General features: G+C 38.8%; 1 protein-coding gene across 4 annotated transcripts in view; it reads right to left on the minus strand.

Annotated features, from left to right (window-relative positions):
* Nexmif (neurite extension and migration factor) overlaps positions 1–20,586 on the minus strand; it is a 131,158-nt gene that overhangs the window by 14,026 nt on the left and 96,546 nt on the right. For all 4 annotated transcript variants that reach the window (XM_039099592.2, XM_039099590.2, XM_039099591.2 and 1 more), the window contains one exon: positions 10,773–10,828. The gene's annotated coding sequence lies outside the window, so the exon portion shown is untranslated. Of the gene's footprint in view, positions 1–10,772; positions 10,829–20,586 lie in introns of those variants that run through there.

A 20,586-nucleotide genomic window follows, 5' to 3' on the forward strand; every position in this document is an offset into this window, starting at 1 on the left:
ACCATAATATGAGGATTTATATTAAAGGTTTGCAGGCTTAAGGTTAAGAACCACCAAATCTCCTTTTAAAATCTGTTTACTTTTACTTTTTTCTTTTAGTTTTGGGATTCTAATGTAATTATATCATTTTCCCTCCCTTTCCTCCTTCCAAACACTCTAATATTCCCCTCCCTATTCTTTTTCAAATTCGTGGTCTCTGTTTCATTGTTATGTGTATATGTATATACATATACATTCCTAAATATAACTTGCTCAGTCTGTATGATATTATTTCTTTATATATGTTTTAAGGGATGAATATGTGATATTAACACAAAAGCAGGAGGGAGTATGGGGGTCAGTGCTGAGACCTTTATGGGAGCTCTCAGGTGTGCAGACAGCACCAGATCTGATCAAATCCCAGGAAGAAGAGGTGGTTGTTGGTTGTGAGATCCAGTGTAGATGGTGTCTGCCTAGCTCCATTCTTCTTCGCCCAGCTCTGGTAAGCCTTGTAGGCTGCCTTGAGGCCCCATTGTGGGCAACATTCTCCTTGACAGTGTGCTGTCCATTCATGGGTGCCCAGTTCATAATGTAGCTGCAGCATTGCTGCACAATGCATTTGGTCTAATGCTCGAAGGCTTCCATGAATGAGTTCTTCCACCAGGAAGGAATCTTCCACCATTGGAGATTCCCATCCTTGTTATATTCTTGGCCTTGATTGTCAAAAGCATTAGTTAGCTTGTGGCCCAGGATGATGCCACCAAAGTTCAAGGTATAGGTGAATAGTGGATACAAAATGGTGCCTACAAAATTCTAACTGAAAATAAAGTCTTGTTTTTTTTTTTTGTGGGTGGAGTCATACTCCACTGTTGGGCGATTTACTGAGGTGGTTGGCTCTGATTCTTAAGAAGTTGAAAAATCTAGGGTGGTCTTCAGTGACAGAAAAAACAACAGAAAGTCCATATACCTGTGGAAACTGAACAACTCTCTACTCAATGATAATTGGTCAGGGAAGAAATAAAGAAATTAAAGATTTCCTGGAATTTAATGAAAATGTTGATATACCATACCCAAATTTGTGGGACACAATGAAAGCAGTACTAAGAGGAAAATTCATATCACTAAGTACTCTGGTAAAGAAACTGGAGATATTTTAACCAGCAACTTAACAGCACACCTGAAAGCTCTAGAACAAAAAGAAGCAAACTCGCCCAAGAGGAGTAGACCACAGGAAACAGTCAAACTAATGGCTGAAATCAATCAAATAGAAACAAAGAGAACAATATAAAAAAGAATCAGCAAAACCAAAAGTTGATTCTTTGAGAAGAGTCAACAAGATAGATAAACCCCTTCCCAAACTAACTAAAGGGCCCAGAGATAGTATCAAAATTAACAAAATCAAAAATGAAAAGGGAGCATAATAACAGAAATGAGGAAAGTAAAAAAACCATCAGATCCTACTACAAAAGCCTTTACTCAACAAAACTAGACAATCTGGATGAAATGGATGGTTTTCTAGACAGATACCACATACCAAAGTTAAATCACGATCAGGTAAACTTTCTAAACAGGCCCATATCCCATAAGGAAATAGAAGGAATCGTTTAAAACCTCACAACCAAAAGTGCCCTAATAGAGGAGAAAGTGGGAAAGAGCCTTGAACTCATTGGCACAGACAGAAATTTGTTTAACAGAACTCCAATGGCTCACGCTCTAAGATCAAGAATTGATAAGTGGGACCTCATGAAACTGGAAAGCTTCTGTAAGGCAAAGGACATAGTCAATAAGTCAAATTGGCAACCTACAGATTGGGAAAAAATCTTCACTAAATCCACATATGATACATGGCTAATATCTAAAGAACTTAAGAAGCTAACCTCCAAAAAACCAAACAACCCAATCAAAAAATGTGGTATCAAGCTAAACTAAGAATTCACAACAGAGCAATTTTGAATGTCTGAGAAGCACTTAAAGAAATGTTCAAAGTCCTTAGTTATCAGAGAAATGCAAATCAAAACAACCCTGAGATTCCACCTTATACTAATCAGAATGGCTAAGATTAAACTTCAGGTGATGACACACGTTGGTGAGGATGTAGAGAAAAAGGAACACTTCTCCATTGTTGGTAGGATTGCAAACTGGTCAACCACTCTGGAAATCAATTTGGGGGTTCCTCAGAAAATTGGAAATGGATCTACCTGAAGACCCAGCAATACCACTCTTGGGCATATACCCAAAAGCTGCTCCACCATGACACAGGGGCATATGTTCCACTATGTTCATAGTGGCCTTGTTTGTGATAACCAGAAACTGGAAACAACCCAGATGTCCCACAACAGAGGAATGGATACAGAAAATGTGGTTCATTTACACAATGGAATACTACTCAGCTATTAAGAACAAGGACATCTTGAGTTTTCTCAGGCAAATGGATGGAACTAGAAATATCATCCTGAGTGAGGTAACTCAGACCCAAAAGGACATGCCCGGTATGTTCTCACTAGTAAGTGAATATTAGCCAAAAAAAAAGTACAGAATACTCAGGATACAGTCTACAGAACTCAAAAAGGTCAACAAGCTGAAGGGCCCAAGTGAGGACGCCTCAGTCCCACTTGGGAAGGAGAAGAAAGCAACGGTGGTGGGGGAATGAGGAGGAAAAGGGGATGGGGTGGGGGAAGAGGGGAACATGATTTGGTACTGGGTGGGGGAAAAGGACTGAAGCCCTGAGGGCCAGCAGAAAGAATGGAAACAGGTGGGCTTGGGGATTTAGCTCAGTGGTAGAGCGCTTGCCTAGCAAGCGCAAGGCCCTGGGTTCGCTCCCCAGCTCCGAAAAAAAAAGAGAAAAAAAAAAGAATGGAAACAGGTGACCTTGGGAGGTTGGGAAGACCCTCTAGAATATACCAGAGACCTGTGGAGTAAGAGACTCTCAGGACTCAAAGCGGGGGGGGGGGGGGGGTTTGGGGAGGCTCGGCTAGATGAAAGGCCCTACAGTAGGGGGAGGGAACTTGTAAGGCTATCTCCAGCAGAAAGACATGGCATCAAGTGAGGAATGGGGTTGCTTTCCTACAGTCAAAACTCTGACCCACAATTCTTCCTGTCTGAAAGAAATGCAGGGATAGAAATGGAGAAGAGCCTGAAAAAAAGGTGCAGCGACAGGCCCAGTGGCCTGCTCAAAGGGGAGGCCCCAAGACCTGACACTATTAATGGAGTTATGGAGTTCTCACAAAAAGAGACCTACCCCAGAATCACCAGGTGCTTCTCCACTGGGATCTGTGCTACCTAGCAATTCTGGCTGCACTGGGAGCAGTGGAACTTCACCTGCAAGGTATGTCACCCTCAGAAAGTGAGTCCATCAGGCCCTCCTCATCCAGTGTGGACTGCTTATAGATTAACAGGATCACATATGGGCTCTGCCCCAAGCCTCTGGCTATGCATCCATCCCTTTGAGCCCAGGCTCTGGCTACACCGTGCTGCTGGAACCCAGGCTCCCAACTCAGATGCCATGGCAGCATCTCCATTTGTTTGTAAAATCCCCTGCTGTACTATGCTGTACTATGGCTTATTTAAGTGGATAGGCACCATTTTATGGTTTTATCAACAAAGAAAGAAACCTTTCCTTTGTTTGAGGAATCACAAAGTAATTCAAGAACTGACAGGCTTCCTCAAGCTCAGAGCCTTTTTTTTATCTTTATATTTAACTTTCCACTTCCTCCTCCCCCTCTTCCTCTTCCTCCTCCTCTTCCCCTTCCTTTAATCTTTTACCTTCCCTGTTTTGGAGCATACTGTCTAGGTTTATGGGGATGTTGTATTACAATAGAATCATATTCATGATGTGGTTCTAAGCAATCTCATATATCAAATTTCATAGTACAAACCTATGAATGGGAAACTGACTTGGCCCTTGCATGTGATAGTTTATCTTTAAACTGTTACCTATACCCTCCCATGTCTTTAAACTTGAAGTCTCTTAGTCTGATTCTATTTTTTACACTTTTAAAATATTTATCATAGCAGTACTCTTTGTGATTTCTCCCATACTACTGACAGACAGTTGGGCACCAATTGACCTGAACCCTCATGAATATCATTACTTAACCACTAACCATACTTCTAATTTCCATTTTTTCTTTATTGGCAGAAATGTTGTTACAAATCCAAAATCTGTCCTTGTTTATTTCAAGATGGAATCGAGAGGGGTGGAGAAAAAGTTCATATGCACCTGGGGAAAAGGTTCTGCTAAATCCAGCTTTCAGATTTTAGAGTTCTGTGTTGTACTATGTAGCAGACTAGTCCCTGTCACCCCCCTACATACACAGAATTGTGTATACTGGAGAAAAAGCACAGTATGTTTTATTTCCCAGTGTGAAATCAGGTTATTATACCAAAAGTTGGAAGATGACTGGAGCTAGGGATTCATTTAATCTCAAAGTGCTAAAATGAATTCAACTATTTAGTAAGACTAAGTTAAAACATCATTGGAAAAATTTTGGAGTGAGAAGAAGGACTAGAGACAACATTACAAGTAAAAAATGTTAAGGGTTTTCAGCGATTGTTGGAACACAGTCCAAGAATGAAGTAGTGTAAGATTTCTGAGTGCTTGTGAGAAAACTCTAAGAACTTATGACAAGATTTTTGTGACCTCAAGTTCCTTAAACACAATTGTTGGTGGTGTTGTGCACAGCTTGCTTACCAGTAAGTTATGTAGGACTCTACCCAGTTTTATCATCCAAGTCTACACTAGGGAAGAATATTGAGGGACCAGGCTTGTAGAAGGTCACTTACTAATGAGAAAAATAGTTTCTGAGGAAGCCAAGGACAATCACATCCTTCCTGGTTTTCTTACATTCTTTTACTGTTCTCCTGTCTATCAATTGAGCCAAGTATTATAATGACCTTATTTAAAAAAAACACTAGCATCCATCTACTTTTTTGGAGCATCTAAATTTTACCTTTTGATATTGTGGCTAGTAGTCGCTGTAAAAAATTAAATTTAAATATAATTAGATTAAAAGCAGCTCATCAACTATTCTAGTCACATTTCAGATGTTCAGTAATGACATGTGGCTAGTGTAGCCAATACAGAACATTTTCATTATCCCAGAACTGGAAACAAGTCAGCACTGTTGTTCTTACTCGTTAATCGTCTAGTCGTTTTCTGTGTTTGGAGATGCTTGCACGAGTTTTATCATTTTGTTGATCTCCATGAACCAAGCAAACCTTTCCTCTTCTATACTACCCAACTGCCCTTGCTTATTCCTGTACTTTTTCACAGGTAGCCCTTCTAATGTGCTCAATATGCATGTCTACATAGCCTTGTAAAGAATACTGTTACATATTCATACTTCGAATTCACATGTGAATGGCATTATGTTATAGATCCCACTGTTTATGTTTTTTCCTCTTCAAGATAAAGTATCACTACTTACTTAGTGCTGGCCAGGCTAAGTAGGTCAGGCTGGCCTCAACGTTGCAGCGTTGGTAATCTACAAGTGCTGGATTACCAGACTGCACCACCATGCTAGGCCTCATCATTTTAATGTTCTTACATAACACTTTTGTAAGATTTGGTCACACTTCTTTCATAATAATATGCAAATTATTTCATATTTTAAATTTTTATCTGCTACAGAATACTTACCACAGTTTGTACTTCTGTTTTCATTTTGATAGATAGTCAGGATACATAGCCTAGCACTGTATGGAAATTCTTGACTTCACATATACACACAAAGTCTTTAAGGGACTCATAGGTGAAAGTGTTTGGCTCTGTGGTTGCACTTTTAACTGAAGATATTCTAACACCTGTCTTGTCCTTTATTGTTTTAATTTACTTGTCTTATTTATTATCGACTGTTGCTGTCATTGCCAATTTTGTTTGTCTCAAATGGGGTTTACTTCCCAATCTTAATTTCAAATAATGGGTTTCCATTGCTCTTTGGCTCTGATTCCCGGGACTCAGATTATGAGCTTATGAAGTAGCTCATATCTTTTGTTTATTTTAGACTTTTCTGTCTTGTTTCCTTGGTCTCGCCATTCAGCAGTGACTCTGATAGATAGCTTACTGCCTAAGGTTTCATGGAACAGCAGGGGTTAGGGACCTAATGGAGACAGGGTTACTACGCTGACAGCCAGAGATGTCCAAAGCCTAATGGGAAGCTTCATGTTGTCTGTTAACTTGACACACTAGGGAAATAACCTTTTAATCCAGTGCAGCATATTTTATTTATTGTAGCATTATCCAGTTCAAAGATGTTATGAAAAACATCCCCAGAGAGATTTAAGATTTCAAAAACATCCTGAGTTTGAACTTAATTCAACCACTCTAGAAGGCTAAAACAGTGGAAGATGACCTTTTAGGTACTTCATATGCCAGGCACTGTTAGGCCAGATAATGTCACGCCAAATTAGAATGTTTGTCCCTTGAGGGAGGGGGGATGGTTAGGAAGAAGGTGTTGATGGCACATGCTTTAACTAAATTCATTTGTCAGTGCTAATGATCTAACATTAAAAATATTGACAATCTTAAAAAAAATACATTAGAAACTAGGACAGGAGTGATGAAGCATGTCTTTAATTCTATCACTCAGAAGGAAGAGGCAGATGGGTCACTGTGAGTTCAAGGTCAGTCTGATCTATATAGAAAGTTCCAGGCAAATCAGTGTTGGGTACTAAGATTCTGTCACAAACAAAAATAAACAAAAACAAATCTACAGAAATATGAATAAGTAATTGAACAAGGAACACAGGTTGTCATTAAGTTGGCAAAAAGGAAATGAATGTATGCTCTGTTCAGCTTTGATGAGCAATGCAGGCAAACTAGAAATTATTAAGGAGGAAAAGTCTAGAGCAAGAATACTCAAAATTGTAGTTTAGTTTAGGGAAGAAAATTCAAGAAATGTGTTTTCTGTCTTTAAATACATCTATCACAAAGGTTGACTTTGTTACTAACTCGAGGGTGAAAGATTAGCTCAGAATACTGACTAAGAGAAAAGTTTAAAGATGAAATGAATTCTAAGGGAGAGGCATAAGGAAAAAGTGAGCTTTCTGTCACTAGCTGGGTAACAATTTGACAACATTAAATAACAGATTTAAGTAATGTATGGAGAAAACAGACTGGAGGACTTTATGTGACATCAATAGAATCAGTTGCACAAATCTAAAATAAATTTGGTCAACTACGAATAAGATATTCAAGAAAACACAGCAAATCCAATCAAATTAGGTCCTACTCAAGGATAAAGGGAATAACAGAAGCCATTCGCGTATTGTGCCATATTTTGGTTACATTATTATAAAGGACAGGGGGATTCTGTCAAAGATAAGAAACTGTGGGCAGTGAAACAGTGTGGTAGGTTAAAAATCTCTTAAACACCCAATCCATAGTTTTTTTTTCTCAGCTGAAGTCATGGGGGTTTTTCAATTTAAATACATGTAAAGTGGCCAAGATAGATGAGCGCTCTCTGCCTTTGGTGTCTTGGTCCTATATTTTATCCATCTTAAAAAAATGCGTGCTTTTTCAAAAAATGTACGGTCACATTCTTCCAAGTCTCTGCACAGAGTTTGAAAGCCAAATGAAATGACACTTCATCCACTTGGCTGGATATCACTGCCTGCGGCACTCTACAATTTCCCTTCTAACCTAGGCTCGATTACAATCAAGGCTTGCGGAAAGCAAACAACACGCAGTCAACCTGCCACAGCACTAATTAAGTGCAAACATACCATGGAAATTAAAATGAAAATCAAATGCCAGCTCTGTGAAAAGAAACTAAGAGCTTCCTCAGATATTAAAAAATAAGGCAGGGAGAAAAACAGGACCTTCTTAAAAGAAGTCATGGCGATGTGTCCTCAGCCTTGTAAGACTCTATCATTTACCACATCTATGTAGGCTGTTCTTCCAGCACACTGTTTATGTTTCAACACATTTATTTTATTTATTTATTTTTATTAACTTGAGTATTTCTCATTTACATTTCGAATGTTATTCCCTTTCCCGGTTTCCGGGCCAACATCCCCTAACCCCTCCCCCTTCTCTTCTATATGGATTTCACCTCCCCACCCTCCCCCCATTACCGCCCTCCCCCCAACAATCACGTTCACTGGGGGTTCAGTCTTGGCAGGGCCAAGGGCTTCCCCTTCCACTGGTGCTCTTACTAGGCTATTCATTGCTACCTATGAGGTCAGAGTCCAGGGTCAGTCCATATAGTCTTTGGGTAGTGGCTTAGTCCCTGGAAGCTCTGGTTGGTTTCAACACATTTATAAGCAAGATGTTTTAATGGTGATTTCCTAAATTTTACTTGGTGGCACATGGCTTTTAGATTTCCAAGACCACAAATGTATTTTGCCCTACCTATCCAGAAAATTATGTTCACAAGCTTCAGATGTTATGTTGACAGGACTAGAGGCACTTAATAGTCCAGGTAATGGCTCCAACATAAAGGACACCTAATTAGAATGGTCTGGTTTTAAATTCTTGATTTCACAACCCTATTAAATCTGGGCTGTAGACTCAAAGATCCCAAATCAACCTTAGGGGGTTATGGTTCACAATAGTTACTTGTGACTGTTATACATCACTTTAGTGCTGAGCATAGAACTTAGTAAATAAATTTAGTTTCTTTTTCTTCCTGATCCAACTATTTCATAAAGCTTGTGATACATGATATAACAATATTGATAGTAATAGATAGTACTTAAGTAGTATTTTTGGTTATAGGTAGAAGCAAGAGTATGGAGAAAAAGGAATAGGCTTGGATGAAGTCACCAAGTTGGCTTCTGAGTCTTAGCTGTGCCACTTAGTAGCACAGGTGCATGGGTTATAGATAAAATGAATTCTCTTTTACCTCTGTACATATTTATGTATGGTGTGTGTGTGTGTGTGTGTGTGTGTGTGTGTGTGTGTGTACACGAGTGTATGTATGGGCATGCACGTGATACAGATTCTATTTGGAGGTCAGAGAACAACTTTGGACACGGGTCTTCAGTTTTCCACTTTGTTTGAGACAGAGTCTCATTTACTTCTGTGTACACCAAGCTCGGTGGCCTGAGAGCTTCCGGGGATTTTCTTGTCTCTGCTTCCCTATGAGAGCACTGGGATTACAGACCTGATTTTTGCTGAGCAGCAGCAATGGAAGTGAAGCTGTGGACTGTGGAGGGACATGGTTTAGGACAAATTGAAAACCTTTGCCCTCTCAGTAGTGGAGCTTCTTCATGGCTGTAGCCTTATTGGTTTTACATAGCCCTAGCTGATACTTGGCGCTACCCCCAAAGACCACATTTGGTCCCCGTCCTCAGATCTTTATAACCTTGTGCTATTGAATTTCAGGTTCCAAGGTAGAATCTAGAATCAAAGCTTTTAGGTGGAAAAGAGAGGTCAGAGGAACCAATGGTTTCTGTCCCAGAAACTTGCCTTGTCTAGTCCCTCCTTGAGAAAGGAGGAATGCCTCAAATTCCGTGGACATTCCTCCCATCCTCTTGTACTCAATCATAGCTTCTTTTTTGGCTATTAATTCACCCAGCTATGCAAACAGGGAGGAATAAAGCTTTGATGTAGTGTCTCTACAGTTATCTGTTCCTCATGAGCACTAAAGAAACAGTACTTTTCAGGAAAAAAGGCATTAGTCATTAAAGTTTTTACTCTAAAGTCCTCTCTAGGTATCCACTTATTGCCATGTCTTTCAAATATTTACATTGTCCTATTTAGGCTTTTTAAGGGGCAGCATTTTCGTTGGAGGATGGCTGAAATATGTGTATAGAGAGGGAAAAAATATCAAGCTACAATTACACTTTTTATCCAGAAAAAAGCAAATCAGATGGTGATGAAATCCAAAGAGAAAACACAGATTAAAGTCTGCACTTTCTAAATGTTACTTAACTAAACACAGCTGTTAAAGATTGAGTACTTATTTGCTTGTATATCTATAATAATGCTGCCATTAGTATTCAGATAGGATGCTGGAAACCCTCTGTCTTCTTAAGATATGTTCTCAGAAGGTCTTTCTATAGGAGTGGGGATGTAGTCCACACTGACGCATCCACAGACTTACCTGGTTATACTTTACATTCACAGGGTGGTGAGAGAAGACTAACATGTATTGAGTGATACTTTACTAAGCACTTTAAATATACTTATGGCTTTATGCAAACAGCAGCCTTGCAAACCAGATGTTATTATTTCCTTTAATAAATATGGAAAAAAATCTCAGAAAAAGTTAACTCATTGAACTCCATCTAACAGGAATAAAATCGGGGTTTAGATCTAGCACTAAGTTACTCCTGGTCAAGCTCATGGTCCTGTCTCCTATTAAGATACCAGGGCTGGGGGCACAGGTTCTTTGCTGGGGCTATAAACATAGATTCCGTGGATCATTTATTCTAACTACTATGTTACAGAAATGCATTGCTACATCAATGTGAAACATTCTCAGTTTTCTTTCTTTCTCTCTCTCCCTCTCCCTGAAAGTGAAAAAGGGTACTATGAGAGGTAAGGAAGAAGAGGGGTAGGAGGAATAAGATTAGATAGAGGAATATATGTGCCATGAAAATAGAAAGTGGTATAATTGAGTGGAGAAAGGATAAGTAAGAAGAGCAGGGAAAGGAAGTGGTAGGCAAAAATAAACAATATAATGGACATGTCACAATGAAACTCATTTCTTTCGGTGATAACAAAAAGATCAATAACGAATATGTGGACCAACTGATGATAAGAATTAAATGACAATCTTGAATTCATTAACATGCTGCTGTAGTAAAACAACCCCATCGAACGCTTCATATATAAAATATCTACTTACAGGAAACTAATAAAAAGGTAGAGGAGACTGAAGTTAGTCCTCAGCTTGCAGAACACCTGAAATCAAGAGTTAGCATTATAATCAATATATTTTTGGCAGTTGAAACTTAATCAAAAGAAATACAGTAAGAACGACCCCCCTACCCCCCCCCCGAATAAAAACCAAACCCTTCTGGTGTGTTTTGTTTGTTTGTTTGGTTTTGAGTGAGGTTTGTCTGCTTTTCCAGTGTTGCTTTCAGTTAAATTTAAGGAACTAATAAATACATAATTACAGATAGCTTTACAATTTAACAAAATGGTCACATACATTCTTACACTTGAATATCACCATATCGTGAGTCAGTAAAGTAACTGTCATCTTGGTTGGTTGATGAGAAAAAGCAAGGGCTAGGGGAAAAAACAGTATAAAGTTGTTGCGATGGAGCTGCTTGGGCCCTGAGGGCTTTAAAGCTCGTAGTTTGTTCAATACAGTTTGGTAGAAAAGTGATCAAAGTGGCACTCGTAGTCAACCTAATTTGAATCACAAGAGGTCATATTGGGAGACAAGAGGAATCCTGGACCAGCAGCCAGGGCCCAAGTTTAAATCATGCCTTTATCTCATTATTGCTATGCGATTCTGTAAAATGAGGCTAATTCCTGCTTTTTATATAAAAACTGTAGGGAGCTCAGGTGAGAGAAACAATGGATTCAAGAATGCTTAGGTTCAATCCCTGGGACCTCAAGAAAATAAATAAATAAAAGATACTTTGTTCTGAGAATGTAGTCAGTTTGACTAACATACATGACATGCTTGGTTTAATCCCCAATGAAACAAACACAACACAACACACACACACACACACACACACACACACCCCGATTGGCTTTCTTGAAATAAATCAAACTTTTGTTACGTAGTTATACATTTTAAATATTAAATACATCATCCATTCTATTGTCATTTTTGATAATAAGTATATTGACTCATAACATTTTCAATGAAGATATAAAATAGCTGTTCACCATACAATAGGCTCTGTAACTAAGGTAGGTACTATGCTTGGATTAGAAGGGAAGATAAATATGGTGACAGCACTGATTATTACATAACCCATCTCCTTTGTACTCCTGAGACCATTAGGGTCCAAAGATTCAGCCTCACTTAAAAGTAAGATACCAGTAAGATGGCAGGAATATGGGCTGAGTAAGATATATATATATATATATATATATATATATATATATATGTATATATATATACATATATATATATATATTTTCTTACTAGATCAAATGAATCTTCTAAATAATGAAGCAACTCGTGGATTATAGACAAGTAATTTTGACACATATTAAAAGATTGGGGGACTATTATTCTGGCCCAAGTTATTTTTGTTCACTCTTTCTTCTCCATATTTTATTGACCTCTTTTAATTTTTGCTCCAATTTTGTAGTTTTCTCAACTAGTTTAGTGTTATCATTCACCTCTTTTGTTCACAAAATATTCTAGTATATTTATACAGTTCCGGAGAAATTGTACCATATTCAGACAAGGTATTCCTATCTCTATCCTAACCACAATATGTAGGCTTTTTTTCCTGCAAGATGCCGGATCTTGAAAAGGTAAAAAGCTGGTATTATAAAAATAGTGCTCTAAATATGATCCTGTAATTAAAGATCCATAGCCCCCACAGAGACTATTTAATAAGAAGTACCTTGTTATTTGCAAACACATCACAGAATCAGTTGGTCATTTTGCTAATACTGGCAGGTACTGAACTTACTTACCAGAGAAACAATCTTATAGTTTCATAATATGAAGACATGAGGCCAAGGAGCTGTGTAAAAAATTTTAGGCGCATTAACATCACAAAATCGACTCCTAATTTTTGTTCACAATATTCGCCGGAGTATAAGGGGTCATATATGACCCTGCCTTGCCGGGTCATAGCTATAGCTGCTGACACTAAAATCTTTGTGATCATCTAAATAGTTGTCACCAAGAAGGTACCATAGTGATTTGATCCACTATAGTGGAATAGCCAAGGTAGGCTAAACATTTTATCACCTGCTAAATTGCTGCAGAGAGGAATATTGTGGCATCAGATCCAATGATCAACAGATAACCAAAAGTAGTTATTTTTGTATAATTTATTTATGCCCCAAAAGAACTATTTATTTGTCTACATTACCATAAAAGTGCGCAAAGGTGAAGGGGAAGATGTACACATAACCTCATCTGGAAAAGTCATAGTAGTATTTGTACTTTTTATATTAAATCCCCGTCTTGCTGAACAAAGAAAGCAATTCATCCAAGAACCCAAGCATAACCAAAAAATATAAGCATGCCATCACGTATACTGTAATCAAAGGACAGTATCCTCGGCTCTGGTATTCACCAGGCTCCACAGACAGCATATGCAGGTGAATGGCAATAAATAGCTTGTATTTTCAATGATTCCCATATGGTATCTTTCATGGTATCTTTCATGATTTTTTTAAGTTCTCTCACGTGAAGCTGCATCATAATCAAACTCTATGAGAAAATGCATATTTTGTACCAGTTAAATTAAAGTCACATTACCCTTGGGAGTAGGTTTATTTTATTCACACAAAATATGATTACAAAGAGTAAGGGTAAAGATACAGCATTTCACCAAGACAAGTTACATACTGTATTTATTAGCTGCTGATCACTCATCGGACCTAACCGCTACTCAACTGTAGCTAGTTAAATAAAGTAAAACCCAGCTGCCATTTAAGCAGCTGCTATCACACTAGGGTAAATTCTACCCATTAGCCACCACTTAAACAGCAAGCTGAGAGAAATGTTGGCTGTTTATAAAGGAATTCAAGTTTAAGGACCAATAGTAGGCTGACCAGTCTTCTCTTCATGTCTAATAATCACTAAGTTTACCAAATTCATGCTATGTTCTAGAAGCTTTACATTGACTTGTATTATTTAACCCTTACACAAAACTCCCTGAAGTAGAAAGGAATTAGCATTACTATTTCACAAATGAGAAACCTGAGGTTTCTTAGAGTTTTAAGAAACCTTCTCACAGTCACACAGCCTTATCATTCTAATCCAGTATGTTCCGGATGCATGTAAGTGTTGTTTTAGGGGAAGGAAAAGATTCAACTGCTTGTTTATGTGTGTCAAACTGAACATTTTCCTGAGTAACTAAAAACAGCTTGCTACTTAAATGACTTTTCTCTTGTTTTCAATTTAACGTCCTCTTTGTTTACTCCTTGGGTGCTGAGTTTGTTCGATTTTTCTTTGGAACTTCTTTCCTTACAGACAATAGAGGTCATTTTGACTCAGTCACACACACTAACACAAATGAGGGCACATGCTTTGAGAAATTTGAAGAGGGAAGATTGTTGCCCATTTTGGCTCCTGGAAGTTGGTCAGATCCAGAAGCCATTCATTGATTTAGCTCTGGGAAGGTATGGAATTTCAGGCCCATCTATACCATATCTAAACTCCCTATTACTCCAGACTTCACGCTGATAGATAAGGATTTTCTGATCCGCAGTGTTCTGATTGCGCTCTCTCTCTCTCTCTCTCTCTCTCTCTCTCTCTCTCTCTCTTTATTAACTTGGGTATTTCTTATTTACATTTCGATTGTCATTCCCTTTCCCGGTTTCCGGACCAACATCCCTTGTTCTCTCTTTTTGACCATATCTTCCTTTCATCGAACACCACATTCTTCATACCTACTACTACATCACACAAAGAAAGCTAATAAGTGAGTTTTAATAGTAAGTGCTTATGTATATAATAATATGCCCTGTGCACTGCTTAACACACAACCCAGGAATTCACAAAGGGTAACCACAGCCTACCACATCCAACTTAGTCTCCTCTGTCAGAATTACAATCTGTCAATAGTCTGTCCCTGCCATATCTCAAGAGCCTTACCTGGAATCATGCACAGTACCTGACATGATTCTTCTATCTGGAAGACATTCTTACTCTTTCTATCCGTTAGTCTTCTGAAATCTATTCCGGCCTACACAGATATCCACCTTTCCGGAATTCCTTCTGTTCCACCCCATTTAATACATGATGCTACATTCATTACCTCAGACTTTTACATATACTACCACACTAAGCCCCTACACAGATCTGAATATATGTTGTAGAATGTAGTACTCCAAATGCTACTTCAGCAGATAAACTGCCTGCTTGCAGGAGACCACAAGGACATCAAGATTGGCCTTTTGATTCTTGCCGTTCTCACAGAGAAGGTGGGAATAGGGAGAGTCATTGAACTCTCATTAAAAATCCCACAATTCTTTCCTTCCCTTCCTAGTCATTTGTATGAAATTCTACCTTAATTGCATGTGCCCTTAGGGTTTGGGATTATACAGACTGGGAAATGCTAAATGAATATGTGTGAGGGTCATCCAACCATCTATGTGTCTCTGAAGAATCCATCATCTCAGTTGGGTGAGACTTTCTGAAGTCGCCCAGTCTCTGTAAATAAACCCAATATAGTCAGTGGTTGTCTAAGTTAGACTTTGATGGAATAATACTTTGGTTTGTCTTGGGAGTGTTAAGAGGAGGGCAATCCTTTTGCTTACATCTCCCTAGGGAAGGAATTCTTACAGTGAGAGAAGGATTATTTAATACTTTCTTGTCACCTCCTTAAAGATATTTCTACATATTGGGAGGTTTGGAACATAGATTTATGTTTCATACTTTGAAGTAACAGGGGAATATAAATTCAGTATTCATCTAATTTTCTGACATTTTACTAATTGCCTATAAAATATTTCCTCTGTTAAAGGAAGACTGTTTTAGTCACTCTTGGGCATTCATTAGGGATTTCACTAAGATACCAACTTAAAAAAAACTAACTATATCTGTGTGATATAATAGCTACTGGCCTTTGTATCAAAAGATTAGATATTTTTTTCTCCAAAGTTAACTTTACTCAGAGAATCCAAGTGAACTGAACTTAAGCAAATCTGGGTCTATAAATAGGCTTGGAACAATAAATCACATGATCTTGTGAAAAATCATGGTTCACAGATGTGATAAAAGTTTGTGCCTTTTGGCATTTCTTGACTAACATGATAAAACTACCTTATATTTTCACAGTATTTTATAGGCTATAAACATGTCCCATCTGTTATTTTATTTGGTCTGTGCAACAGAATTATAAACTGGGTATTATTTTTCATGGAAGGAGAAATAATCTTAAAGGTCAGATGAATTAAGAAACCTGAAAAACCCTTAAAGCTAGAAAGTTGTAGAAACAAGATCTGATTCCAGTATGGAAGGAGGGAGAGAGAAAGAGACTGACTGGGATAGGGGGGTATTTAATGGGTGGAAACCTAGTGCAGTGGAAACTTCCTGAAACCTATGAGGGTAATCCTAATGGGGACTACTAGTAATAGAGGATATACCGCCTGAACTTGTCAATCTTCTGTTAACCAGACAAGGCTTCCTGTGGTGGGACTGGCACACCAACCTAGCCACAAAGCCATCTACCCACACCTGTCCTGCCTGCAAGATGTGCTGGCCAATGTTGGCTCAGAGCTTGTGAGAATGACCCACCAATGACTGACTGCTCTAACTCGAGGCTGAAGCCACAAGAAGGAGCCCATGCCTGGTACTGCCTGGATGGCCAGGGACTGAAAGTTGGAAGGTACAGAGACCCAGGGTAGAACTAAACAGGACTTAACAGGAAAAAAAAGCAATAAAATGACTCCTGATATTCTGCTATAGTCATACATAGATTGGTGACTAGGTCAATCATCATCAGAGAGGCTTCCTCTGGTAGCTGATGGGAGCAGATGCTGAGACCCATACTCAAACAGTAGCCTGAGCTCGTGAAATTCTATGGAAGAGTGGGTGGAGTGGTTGTAGGAGCCAGTGGGGTTGAAGATGCCTACAGAACACAGCTTGCAGAATCAACTAAGCAGGGCTCACAGAGACAGAAATGGCAATCAGGGAACCTGTATGGGTAAGCACTAGGTTCTCTGTATACATGCTGTGGTTGTTTAGCTTGGCGTGTTTGTGGAACTCCTAACAGTGAGAGTGAGGGTGTCTCTTACTCTTTTGCCTGCTCTTGGGACCCTTTTCCTCCTACTGGACTCTCTTGTCCAGCCTGGATATGAGGATTTGTACCTAGTTTTTTTGCATCTTTTTATGCTGTGTTCAGTTGATAAGACCTGCTCTTTTCTGAAGGGAAATGGAGGAGCAGTGGATCTGAGGGAGATGGGAGGTTGGGGGAAGGCTTGGAGGAGTGGAGGCTGCAATTAAGATGAATAGCCTAGTAAGATCACCAGTGGAAGGGGAAGTCCTTGTTCCTGCCAAGACTGAACTCCCAGTGAACGTGACTGTTGGGGTGCGGGCGGCAATGGGGGGAACACCTATAGAGAAGGAGAGGGGGAGGGGTTAGGGGGATGTTGGCCCGGAAACCGGGAAAGGGAATAACAATCGAAATGTAAATAAGAAATACGCAAGTTAATAAAGATGGAAAAATTAAACATTTTTAAAGCAAAAAAGATATATTGTATGAGAGAAGAATAACAAGAAAAAAATCTAAAAAAATATGACATTACATCTGAAAAAAAAAAGAAAAAAAAGAAAAGAAACCTACTAAACTTGAAAGCTAGGAACTATTTAGAACAACATGTAATTCCAGTAGAGAGAATTACACAGAGAAAGGACAGTACAGTGCCTGGGGGAAGAAAGGAAACCTGAAAAACAGCATTCTCTGGATTTTAGTTTGAAAATTTGGCAATTAAGATTTTATGCTAACTGAGCAAGTTAAACGGTTTTATGAGACAGGGTAATACTTCTGATCATCTTTCCTCAGTTTCTGAAGTACTGGGATTACCACATTAGGTTAGTTTAATAAGACTGTGCATTTGCTGAGCCGTCTCTCCAGCCCCCTCCCTCACTCCCCCTCAGAAGGCCTTCAACACAGGCCTTATTTCCTACCACCACATGTTCCCAGACTTCTGCATGATTTTTCAAGACATGCTCCAAAGGTCCCTGGTTAGATGTGGCCTCGTTACTCTATAAACCATGTTGTCCTATCCTCTTTATGAGTGTTCACTGATTTGTTTGTTTAGAATATCACCCTTTATACATTTTGTTTTGTATTGAGACAATGTCCCTTGTAGCAGGTAGGCCTCAGACCTGCATGTAGCCAAGGATGACTCTGGGATTCTATCTTCCCTCCACCTCTCCAGTGTTGGGTTACAGATGTATACTAGGTCTATGTAAAGCTAGGGTCAAAGCACTTTACCAACGAAGCTGCATACAACAATCCTACATCCTTTATCCAGGCAAGTTATGCCAATCACTCACGCTCTACCACTTCTTTAAATCATCTCAAATTTTCTAAAGAGTGTATTTAGGAACTAGTATGTTGGAGGATTTTAAAGTAATAATACAAAATTAGAAAAAAAATCACAATTCTATGTCTGCTAGTAATTAAATGATTACCGATATTATCTAAGCTTTAATATTTGTTTTCTACTCTATTTCTTTTCCATTATTCATTATTTGCTCACTATGTCAGCTGTGAATAGATCTTATATTGACCATTTTTGAATCTAATAAATGAAACATATACATATATGAATAAGTATAATTTAAAACAGAAAGAAATGTAACTAAATATAAGACAGCATTCCATAAAATTCCTCAAGATATCACAGGAAGTTAAAGTCAATGTTTGTGTAGAAAAAAACATTTGAGTTTGGCCTTGGTGCATCAACAAAAATGGTACAAGGATCCAATAATACATAAGGAAGCATTAGTATAAAAATTATGCAAATGCTATTTTAACTGCTATGAAAGGGTAAAAGAAGCAGTTCTAAGGCAAGATACAGTAAGACAGGGAATGAGTCAGTCCCTTATTTCTTTAATGTACAACCTCCAAATACTTTACTTCAAAAGAAGCTATGAGTTCCCTTGATTTCAGGGTTTCCCCACATTATCTCTTCTTCCAGCATTCTAAAGAGACCATACTGTATTATATATAAAAACTTTCCAGGGCTACTAAGGTCTGGCAGCATAAGGCCAGTCAAAGGAGAATCACTGATATTGATCTCTGAGATACGGGAGTGAAATTAATGTATGAGCTAAGTAAATGAGCCAATTCAAGCTCATATACAAACTAAAAATAACGACCTCAGGACCCACTTTTGGGATTTGGCTTAAAGCAGAGGAAGAGCTTGAAGGGAGACAAAATATATTTGACACCCACTTTCCTAACAAAGTTCCATTAGGATGCTAGTGGTCGCTCTGGAAGCTATTTAACAATTTTGTTTGCCATTACTACTTGGGTTCAGACAGAAAACAGACGATCCTTTGGCATGTCTTAGGTAAGGGTACACACATTTTCATCTTTACCTCTATGCATGGATATTTTAAATACTCTTTCTTTATCCTTAGCACCTCCACCTCCTGCCCTCCACGCCCCTCTGCTCAAGGCTGGGCTGGAAATAAAGTCCAGTACTTAGCTCAAAAACAGTACACTTCAGCCACACCCAGGGTCACATAAATTCATTTCCATTCTTCTTCAAATTTACTACAGGTACTAGTCACCATAGTAAAAATACTTCACAGAGCATTCCCTAGGATTTGCTGGGAAGGATCTGGCTATGCCCTTCTTCAGTGTTTCAGTTCTGTATTTTCTTTGAGAGGTCTACATCTTTGCCAACCCCCGCCCCCCCCCCCCCGGGTTGTTGAGCAATGTAGCTTGTATAAAAAATAATTGGAACAAACAAAACAACAACCCTACAATACAATCCACCAAGAAATATACTGGTACCTGCCCACAGAGAGCTGGTCTGCCAGGATCGCTCTCACTCCTAAGTCCACAGGTGGGACCCCACTTTCTCTCCACTGACTGTCCAAAGAGCCAGGAGTGCACAGGGCACAGGAACCACAGAGCAGACTGTCCAGATCCAAAACCTGCCTGGAGAGAGCTGGTCTCCCAGGATCGCTCTCACTCCTAAGATCACAGGCTCACAGGCCCACAGGAGGGACGAGCTCCTCCCGTGACAGAGACAGCAAGACCATCACATCTGATCAACATTAGAGATAACCAGATGGCGAGAGGCAAGCGCAAGAACCTAGTCAACAGAAAACAAGACTACCTGGCATCATCAGAGCCCAGTTCTCCCACCACAGAAAGTACTGGATACTTCAATACACCAGAAAAGCAAGATTTAGATTTAAAATCACATCTCATGATGATGATAGAGGACTTTAAGAAGACATAAATAACTCCCCTAAAGAAATAAAGGAGAGAAAACGAATAAAGAAATCACAAAGGGAGACAACCTTGGAGATAGAAAACCTAGGAAAGAGATCAGGAGTCATAGATGCAAGCATCATCAACACAATACAAGAGATAGAAGTGAGAATCTCAGGGACAAAAGATGCCAGAGAAAAAATATTAACACAATAGTCAAAATGCAAAAAGCGCCTAACCCAAAACATCCAGGAAATCCAAGACTCAATGAGGAGACCAAGCCTAAGGATGATAGGAATAAAAGAGCGCGAAGATGAAACTCTTATTTTTTTTAAAGATTTATTTATTCTATATAAGTACACTGTAGCTGTCGTCAGACACACCAGAAGAGGGCATCAGATCTCATTACAGATGGTTGTGAGCCACCATGTGGTTGCTGGGATGAAATTATTTCTAATCATAGAGAAAAATAAAATCCTCATTAGAATTTTTAAAACAGTTTTTCAATTTTCAAGGCAACTTCCCATGCAATTTTATATTCCTGCTGTACTTAATAACATCCTAGACCAACTCTAGCTCTTATTAAAGTTATAATTTCTCACATTT

Source organism: Rattus norvegicus, chromosome X (assembly GCF_036323735.1).
Source record: "Rattus norvegicus strain BN/NHsdMcwi chromosome X, GRCr8, whole genome shotgun sequence".
Taxonomy (NCBI): domain Eukaryota; kingdom Metazoa; phylum Chordata; class Mammalia; order Rodentia; family Muridae; genus Rattus; species Rattus norvegicus.